Below are 10,295 nucleotides of genomic sequence, written 5' to 3'. Positions count from 1 at the left end.
CTTTATACACTGAATGGTATTTCATTGTGAATATTGCATCCCAGTGGTTTCTTACCCAGTTGTTCTCTGAGGTACTCTCAGGGTGAGAACCATATCTCGGCTGCTGTGACTAATGTTGCAATGAAATTGAGTGCAGATATCTCTCCCACACAGTGGTTTTGTTTTCTTTGGATGTATACACAGGAGTGGGATCTGATCATTCTGTCTGTCTGTCTGTCTGTCTGTCTGTCTGTCTATCTATCTATCTATCTATTTATCTATCTGTTTCTATTGATTTTTTCAAGCAGGGTCTCTCTAAGTAGTCCTGGTTGTCCTGGAATTCACTGTGTAGACCAACCAGGCTGCCCTGGAACTCACAGAGATCCTCCTGCCTCTACTTCTGGAGTGCTGGGATTAAAGGTGTGCCCCTCCATGCACTACTTTATGTTTATTTTTTTAAATTCAGATTTTAAGTTTTTGAACAACAGTCTAGTCTTTTTTTTTTTTTTTTTTTTTTGGTTTTTCGAGACAGGGTTTCTCTGTATTGTTTTGGAGACTGTCCTGGAACTCACTCTGTAGTCCAGCCCAGCCTCGAACTCACAAAGATCCGCCTGCCTCTGCCTCCTGAGTGCTGGGATTAAAGGCGTGCACCACCAACGCCCGGCTAGTCTAGTCTTTTAAAATAAAATAAGTAATTCCTTAGCTTCATCTTGTTATATCTTATTATGATAACCTTATGAAACACCAAGGGCAAAGTGTTTAAGCCCAGTGTTTCCTGAAATCTTCCAGAAGGACGCCTGTGTTCTTTCTTCCCATATATATATACACTCTATTCTCTCCTTCTTCCCCCTCATCATTTTCCTTGTTAGGTAATTTGATGGGTGTGGCTTGGGGAGGCAGAATCCGAACAATCCCAATTGATTGTGATACAAACTTACACAATGATCGAAATATTTTGTCTTTTTTTTTTTATTAATATGTGATTTAGAGTCTCAAAATCTTGGCAAGCACTTACAATTCCAGAACTCGAAGCGAGGCGGCCTGAATCTGAGACGAGAGGATTCTGAACTCCAGACTGGATCAGCGTATCTCTTCAGCCTTTCAGAGAAAGTCAACTTCTCACTGAACCATGTCCCTCACCAGAGACCGAGGCTTACTTTATTTTTCATTTTATTCTAATTTTATTTTGTTTTATGTAAATAGGTTGCATGTATGCCTGTGTACCGCATTTGTGCAGTGCTCACAGTGGTCACAAGAGGGTGCCAGGTACCGTGGCACTACTGATGACCGTGCACCAGCATGTGGGTGCTGGAAATCAAACCTGGGTCATCGGGCGGAGCAACCAGTGCTCCTATTGGCTGAACCACCTGTCTAGCCCCCATGGCTCATTTTTGACTGGCCTCTTTACTGCAGGCTCTACTCTGAGAAGCAGCATAGCAATGATGACTTACCTGGTTTATTCTATTCGTGGATTAAATGTCTCAGTATCGAAGCCTCCCCAAATTCCCATGGCCAGCAGAACATTTTCTGATTTGTTTATCTTAAGCTGTATGTTCTAACCATGATTCAAGTGCCTCCACCATGCCTCTCCATGTATGCCAGAGTCGTACCACATCTGGCCGTGGCACTGTCTTTGCAGCTGGCTAACTAATCGTTTTCTTTAACTGAATTCTTTCTGAGGTCTTGTGTCATCGGGCCATGTATCTATTCGCTCAAAGATCATTTCACTTAGTGTTTTAAACATGGCAGACCTTGAACTATGCTGAGAATGAGTTTAAGACTCAACGAGTCTAAGTCTCATAAAGGAAGACAGATGACACATGGACAGATGAGTGCAGGGGATAGCTGTGGTGGGCACATGAATGGAGCCTCTTTTGCTCTGGTTTTGTCATTTCGTTTTCAAGACAGGATTTTTGCTATAGAATCCAGGCTGGCCTGGGATTTGTGATTCTCCTGCCTCAGTCTCCTAAGTGCTGGGATCACCACAAGGCCCTCCTCCCTCTCCCTCTCCCTCTCCCTCTCCCTCTCCCTCTCCCTTCTTCCCTCCCTCCCTCCCTCCCTCCCTCTCTCTCTCTCTCCCCTCTCTCTGTGTTTTCCTCAAGATAGAACTTAGAGTCTCAAGAGTCCCGTGTAAGGTTGGCAAGTGTGCTATCACTGAATTTGATCTCCAGCCCACTTTTTATTTTTTATTTTGAGACAATCTTCACTAACTTTTCCAGGCTGGCCCTGAAGTCATTCAATAGCTAGACTGGCCTTGAACCTGCGATCCTCCTGCCTCAGCCCTCCCATGTATCTAGGAGTCAAGGCTTGTTTTATAAGGTCTAGACCCAGCACATTTACTTTCTACCTATCTTCTTTTCATCCAGCATGCATGCATCTATGGCATATTACTCCATTACTTTTCAGGGAGTGGACATTGTCCTTACTCCTCCAATCCAGAGTTAAATGACTCACAGTCCATTCCCTTGGAGGATATAGAGTTTCTGTGGGAGCCAAGTAAGTGTCTACAATGAGCAGGAGATAACAGAGCCATATGTCCAATACTGTGGCTGCACAAGTGGGGTTAGCTCCACAGGAGAGGGATTGATAGCAGAAAAGGCAATACAGAGCTAGGAGGATCTAGAGCAGTGGGTCACAGCCCCTTTGGCAAACTTCTATCCCCCTCCCCCAAATAAATAAAGAAAAAGAAAAGAAAGCATTCACACCAAGATTCATAACTGTAGCAAAAGTACAGTTATGACGTAGCAATGAAAATAATTTTATGGTTGGGGTTCACCTCAACACGAGGAGTTGTGTTAAAAGGTCACAGCATTGGGAAGGTTGAGAGTCACGGGTCTACAGGGATAAGGTCCTTTTGTCATCAGTCCGACAATAAGAAAGGACACTCAAGGTCACATTCAGACAGACACTTCGCATAAACTCTGAATGTTTCTCTTTAGGAACAGGGTGTTCAGTCCTATCTCCGTCCATCTTGAGTGTATTTTGGGGGGATCACAACAGAAGATAGCAGCTCTCCAAGCAAGGTTTGGTAAGTCTGTGTGCTTAACTGATCTGGAGTGCTGACTTAGCTTTAAATTCAGTTCTCCATGATGGTTTCCAGAGCTCTTGTTATCCTGCCTCCATCTGGGATAGACTGTTCAACTGCCCTCCACACACACACACACACACACACACACACACACACACACACACACACACACACACACACCTTACCCCACAAAATCAACGGCCTCCTGGTTTAACCGTGTCACTTGGCTCATTCACCCCCTCCTGTGTCCAGGCTTGTCTGCCTTTCTTCCTCCAGACAACAGCCTTATGCCAGAGCTTCCTCTGCAGACTCCCTGCTCTGCAGCCCATTAGTTTCCTTTGCTTATCTAAGCATCTCCTTAGGCGTTGGATGTGTGCTGCAAACCCTGACTATTGTGGGAACAAACACACATCATATATTGCAGGGAATCTTGGAATGGAGATTATTGAGAGCTTTAATTAGCATGGAAGAGGTTTGACAGCGTGAGGTCGGTCAGCATCATGAAAGACAGTATAAAGACACCACGAAAGCTGACAGGCCCCATTCCTAAATACCCCACAGCGCAGGCACCTTGCCTGGACTCATCACGTCTACAGTTGCAGGAAGCATTTCTACCCAAGTTTCGTCATCTCCGTCACAGCCAGCTTCTCTGGCTCCCAAGCTCGTATGTCAGCGGTGTTTTCCGTGGCGCTGCGTTCCAGCTGTACCGCTGGGGTCTCCAGCATTTATCAACCACGCGCTTGCTCTGAAACCTGCACAGATGAGTCAGACAGCCCAGGCGTCTTCCGGAGGGAGAAGCATGTTCTCTACTACAGCATCTCTTTTCTCTTCCATTTTCTTCCGTCCTGTACTCATCGGTGCGATTAACAAACAAACCCCAAATCCTTAGCGTCCAGTAATAAGATGTGCTCTGTCCGCATCGCATTCACTCAAGGTTGTGAGGTTAGGAGCATAGGCTGAGGACAGGCTGTTGAAGCGCCCACGGTCTGCCTGGATAAGGACGGATATCAGGGGGTTTGGGAGAAGCAAAGAAATTGTGGAGGATACTTTAGAAACCAGGTTCTATTCATATCCCACCTGACATAATTCAACCTCCTGCCTAACTGCAGGAGAATCTGGCAAACACAATCTAGCTTTTCCCAGTGAGAACATAAAATGAATCTGGAGAACAAACTCTCTACTGTCATTGGCTGTCCTCTCCCACCATCCCATGGACACACATCTGGAGACGTCTTGTGACGTCAGCAACGTGTTTGGTGAGCTGTATAAACACCATTGCACTTATAACAGGCACCTGTAACCCGCGTCCCTTTCTACTCTGTGAAACTTGCATCTTATTTTATACGCAAATGTCTTAATTCGCCAGTGAGATTTTATGGCGGGGGTGAGGGCGGACAGTGTGAAAGGAGGCAAAAAGACAGTCACCATGGAAACGAAATCAGTAAATAACTTTCGGGAAGTTGATTGAATATATATCTGCGCTCAATCAATTCAGGGACTGGGATTCATTCATCAGTAGGCTGAGCAACATCAGGAACGGTTGGTTCATTTGCCGCCTCCCACGTCAGCCCAGTACTTGGGATCCAAAGCAAGACTTTGAACATGTTAGACACCTTTGGTCCCACTGAGTTGCGTCCCAAACCTCTCGGTCTTTGTTTTGTTTTGTTTTTGAGACAGAGTCTTGCTGTGTACTCCAGGATCTCCTTGAACTCATGTCAATCCTTCCTCTTGTCTTAGCCTCCGAGTGCTGGAATTGCAAGTATATGCCATCACACTCAGCTAAACCATGGTATTCAAAGACTCAAGGATAGGGTCTTACAGTGAGCCGTGCCTTTATAGCTAGGGAACTCCACTAGGTGGCGCTGTTGAAAAGCGTCACAAAGCTCTAGGAGCTGCAAGGCTTTCCGGTGGAGCACAAACCTCCTTGCTGCCTTTGCGAGAATTGGGACACTTCGTTACCAGTTGTAGCTGGTTTTCCCTAAAACACCATTGATGTGGCAAATTTAACCTCTTAGCATGACATGGAAAATGTTTGGTAAAATAATTCAGCCTAAAGTTTTCTTGAAAGAGAGTAGTATTTCATTTTGAACAAATTATTTAAAACGAAAACCCTGCCCTGAAATGACAGCCTGCCGCCCAAAGTGCAGCATCAGCAGCAGGGACTCAGAAGGCAGCCCAGGCTGTAAATTTCCCTTGCTCAAAGTGGATTTTAAAGCCAACACAGATTCTACTCCCCGTTTTTTCTAAGCTCTATTTTGAGACACACATTTTGAAATTCCTAAGGTAATCTGCTAAGTTATATGGACTCTGTCAACCTCAAGTGAGTCTAAAATGCCCAATTAAGATACTCCCTGTAACTCAAAGATCATTACAATAAAAGCTGCCAAGCCAGACCTTAATGAACATCGCCTCGCTTGCCATCAGAAGGCAAATCCACAGCTGCTGACCCGACAGACCAGGGGCACGCTGACTCCCTCCAGTCTGCGCCCACTCACACAGGTGTCCTGTGTCCCAGGTGTGGCCTCATGAGTGAGAAGGGCGTTTGGACTGGGAAGACAGCTCAGCGCATGATACATTCACAGGCCGAGGGCCAGAGTCTTTGGAACCCAAGGAAACAGCCAGGCAGGCATGACGCCTGTGGGCAGTCCTAACACCCGGAAGTCAGAGACTTCAACCCTGCAGCAAGCTGGCTAGCTCCGACTAGTCAGCCCACACACCGCCACACATACACTCAATATGTGCATGCAGATGCAAAAGGAGGGTTCTGGGATTGGTCCCTGACTCCATCCTTTCCTCCCTCCAACCCTGGGACGGCTCCCTGGGGACCGGTGATGGAGCTCCTGTCATTTCTATTGTCACCATCGCGCAGGCAAATTTGATAGTAACACTGGTCTGCTTCCAGCCGCAAAGGAGGGCAAAACAAGAGCATCTACCTCCGCCGTTCCCAGGAGTCTTCACACACTTAAATGGAGCCCCTACCCTACGTTCAGCATCACTCAGCAGTTCTAATCACAGCAAAAACTGTTAAGTGAGGGGTCGGAACATTGCAATCTGGTTAGAGTAACTTCCTGTCGGTGCCATGGCCATGTAAACGACACTGGAAAGCTTAGTAAAAACATGTTCCATTCTTGTTCTTCCAAAACTGTGGAAGCCACATATTTCTCACCCACTAAAACCTAAGTCCAGAAATAGTTACACAATTCTCCGTGCTTATGTCTGTGTAGGGAGTTCAGAGCCAGGGAATGAGGGTTGGCTGGGATGATGGGTATATCATTCCATCACTGGCTACGATGAAATAATAGGCATTAGATTTAGCGTTCCTTCTTTTGTTCTCAGCCTTTGAGCTTGTTTTATTGATATTCACTAGCGAATAAAATTTTGTTGTTGATCTTGATGCATTAGAACACACCTTTTGGTAGTGGTTGCTTAGTGTTGCTCACCAGTTTATTAACTATACTAAGTATCACAATCTCTGGCGTGCTGTCTTCACACGGGTGTCGCCAGTGCAGGCGGTGGCTCCTCTGGATGCGTCCATTCAAAGGCACGGTTGTCATCCTGCCTTGCTAGTCTGCCTACTGCTTTAAAATACATTCAAATAAAAAGGTAAGTTACTCCGAGTGACTGCACACCCACAGCAGCCAGGAGAGCAGGGCGTGTGGCGAACCAGCACTCTCGTGCTCCGAGAATAAATAGTTTGAAATAGCAGGACTAATAGCTTTCCCTCTTAAGCAACTAGAAAACCAGGAAAATGCATGGAGCGCAATGGCTTAAAGATGCTGGAATGTGGGTCTGTGATACATGGCGGAAGTGAAAGAGAGGTGAGGTCAGTTACCCCCGTTCTGTGCTGGAGGAAGCTTCTAGACTGAACTACAGGAAGAGAAATTCCAAACCAAGTGAAATAGAGTCATTAGGTTTAAGAGACTCTGACTGAGATTTGAGGAGATGCTGACAGCTAGAGTCCCTCTTGGACAGGAAAGGATAGAGAACTCAGGTCATCAGCTGAAAAATGTTCTGAGCGTATCTGAGAGGAAACTTCCAAATGAATGAATGACTGAAGAGTCGGAGAGCTCAGAGGTAAAAGGACTAAGCAGTAGCACATGCTGTGTTAGTTACCCTAGCATCCTGCGACAAAACGTTGACCAGAAACATCTTAAGGAAGGAGAGGTAGATTTGACTTTTGTTCTCAGAGGTTATAGTGTATCGTGGGGTGAGGAGCAGCGCAGACTAAGGCAGGGGAACTGTGCAGCAGCGGCCGCTCACATGGTGGTGACCAGGAGGCAGAGAAAGCGCGTGGGGCACCGACTTCAAAGGTCCCTTAGTGGTTTGCTTCGTCCCGCTGGGCCTGAGTCTGTAGGACCCACAGACACAACTGGAATGAACGTTCAAGTATGAATAATATGAATCATTTTCTTTCCTTGTTGCTAAGGGGGGGAAAAAGCAATGTTAGTTCATTCAAATGAAAAAATAGGACGATGATTATTTTTTACAGCAAAACTTATTTTTTTACAGAAAGCTATGAACTGAACACGCTGTGCTAGAACCAAATCTAAAATAACGATAAACAGACTGACCAACCTTCAAGAGCTCCTCCAGCTCCAAGAGTCTGCTATTAGTCCAGAAGTTCTGGAATTATCCAGAATGCTGTCAAATCTAAAATAACGATAAACAGACTGACCAACCTTCAAGAGCTCCTCCAGCTCCAAGAGTCTGCTGTTAGTCCAGAAGTTCTGGAATTATCCAGAATGCTGTCAAATCTAAAATAACGATAAACAGACTGACCAACCTTCAAGAGCTCCTCCAGCTCCAAGAGTCTGCTATTAGTCCAGGAGTTCTGGAATTATCCAGAATGCTGTCTTAGTTCTATTCAAATGAATTAATCCCACTTATTAAAACTATTGTAAATGTAGTATTATCATTAGTATGTCGGGCAAGCAATGTCAATACCCCTGCTATAAACACGTAAGGGACAGTGTTGATGCCTATTGTATAGCTAGTTCCTCCTAATGGAAACATTTCCTCATGGACATAAGGAGGAAGGCTCATGAAATTCACATAAAAGTTATAAAAACTCAGGAGAAAGTTCCAGATCAGGAGGAGGAGGCTGGAGGTTACATAAGCATAAGCAGTAGGGGGGGGGATCTCTGATGCACCACGGGGGACTGGAGTGATGAAGCTTTCTTGACCAGACCCCACACTGAGATGAGCTTCCTGGTGTTAAACTGCCCGAGTCAACCATGTTCCTGGAAGCAACCCAGACAAACTCATTGTTTCACCAAGCTACAGTTAGGCCATGTCCTGGTTAGTTTGTTGTTTTGCCAACTTGACACAAGCTAGAGTTATCTGAAAAGAACAATCTCAGTTGAGGAAATGTCTTAACTAGATTCCCTGGAAGCTGCTCTGTCCGGGACCTCCTTACTTGTTTGATTGGCTGGTTAATGACTGATGTGGGTGGGCCCAGCTAACTGTGGGAGGTGCTGGGTTATGTAAGAAAGCCAGCTGAGCACTCCATGGAGCACAAGCCAGTCAGCAGTGTTCCTTCATGGCTTCTGGCTGCCAGGTTTCTTCTGCCTTGAGGTCCTGCCCTGACTTCCTTTGGTGATGGGCTGTGGTGTGGAAGTAGCAGCTAAATGAATCCTTTGTCCCCCTAAGTTGCTTTTGGTTACAGGGTTTTTTTCACAGCAATAGAAACCTAACTAAGTCAGAAATTGGTAGCAAGAGTGAGGTGTTGCTGTGACAGAGTTGACCATGGTGTGGGGAGGATTGTGGAAGGACTCTGGAACTTCAGGTTGGAAAAGCCATTGAGCGTTGACAGCTCACTGGGCTGTTGTGACAAGCTGGGCGGTGATGCTGAAGGCAATGCGAAGATGGAGACCTGGCTTGTGACATTTCAGAAAGAACATTTGGAAGTCCCTTAAAAATGCCTTATCAAGGGCATTAAATGATATTTTTAATTAACACTCTGTGCTCCGGGTCAGCTGGGGCTGAAGAATTAACTGTGATTAAAAAGAGACCAGGGCCGTTAAAGTGAAGCCTTTATGGGATGGTTAGCACTGGTTACATGGAGCCAAGAAATGAGCTATGATTAAGAAGAGAGCAGCATCACTGAGGTGGAATCTTCTGAAAGTATTTCTTCAGGGTCATGCACAGAAAGGCTGGTCCAGAGGAGTCCAAGCCTGCATCTCATGCTGGCAGCTGAAGTTGGTGATGCGTATGAGTCACCCAGGTGGTACTGGTTTTGAAGGCGTCAATGGGGTCACAGAGAGCAGCCTAGGTATGTCACTGGATGGCAGTGTTGGTGTTTCTGAAGAGAGGGAAGAAGAAGCCCCTCGTGAAGATGCGTCCTCAGCTGCAGTGGAGACTGGAGGCCAGGGGCATGGGACAAGGACAGGGGCAGCTCTGAAGTGAAGCTGGCCGAGCCTAAGAGACAAGACGTGTGCTGCTTTCTTAGTAAGCAAAGCTGCAGGGTTATGAAGATCATCATCTAGGTGTCAGTGGGGAGGCACTAGGAGCACAAGGTTACACGTCACTTTAGCCCTCAGCCTAGTCACTGTCTTTAACAGCCAATGATCCGGGTGTCTTTGGTGCTCATGGAGAAATGGCCTGAACTAGCATGCAGTGTTCTGTGAACCCTGCTGTGGAACAGTCTTTGCACACCGTGAAGACATGCTGCTCTCATTGTTAATAAAAAGCTGACTGGCCGACAGTTAGGCAGGATTTCCGGGGCAGAGAGAACGCTGGGAAGAAGGAGGGCAGAGTCAGAGGAGTTGCCAGCCAGATGGAAAGGAAGCAGGCTATTCAGTGAAGGGATCAGCCCCCTGCTTTAGCAGCCACGACAGGCTGAAGACTCAACATGTGCTTGCCTGACCTGTCCCTCCTCCTCTACTTACTAGGAGGTCAGATGCCCTCCTTGTGGCAAAGAACCAATCAGAAGTTAGCTGGTGGGGCTGTGTTTACAGCTTTGTGTGTGCTTTACGGTATAAGTGCACAACAGTGACATGCAGAACATAGCACCTGCCCTGGGAGGGACAATAGGCCATAACAACCAGTTGACCAATCAATAAAAGACAGGTCACCCAAGCCCGGAAGCACACCAATCCTGGACTTGCATACCCCTAGGTACTCCCCCTGCTTTACCCAATATATTCTTTGCCTCATGGATTCTCTGGGTCCTTCTCTAGGCATCCACTGCAATGAAGGGCCCCAGGCTAATGGAGTTAGCTCGTTAAACAACAATAAAAGACTTGGTGATTTTAGGAGTTCAGAATTTGGACACAACATTAGAGGTAAA

The 10,295-nt window shown here is 46.3% G+C and overlaps 1 long non-coding RNA gene across 1 annotated transcript; it reads right to left on the bottom strand.

Annotated features, from left to right (window-relative positions):
• Positions 1–3,435: 3,435 nt before the first annotated feature.
• Positions 3,436–5,591, bottom strand: LOC121138941. The gene is made up of 2 exons (XR_005875806.1): positions 5,402–5,591; positions 3,436–3,997 (listed from the first exon to the last, which is right to left on the bottom strand). It is a non-coding gene; the product is annotated as an uncharacterized LOC121138941 (long non-coding RNA).
• Positions 5,592–10,295: the final 4,704 nt, after the last annotated feature.

The sequence above is a fragment of the Mesocricetus auratus genome, unplaced genomic scaffold (genome assembly GCF_017639785.1).
Source record: "Mesocricetus auratus isolate SY011 unplaced genomic scaffold, BCM_Maur_2.0 Super-Scaffold_6730, whole genome shotgun sequence".
Classification (NCBI taxonomy): domain Eukaryota; kingdom Metazoa; phylum Chordata; class Mammalia; order Rodentia; family Cricetidae; genus Mesocricetus; species Mesocricetus auratus.
This window is presented reverse-complemented; position numbering and strand designations above follow the sequence as displayed.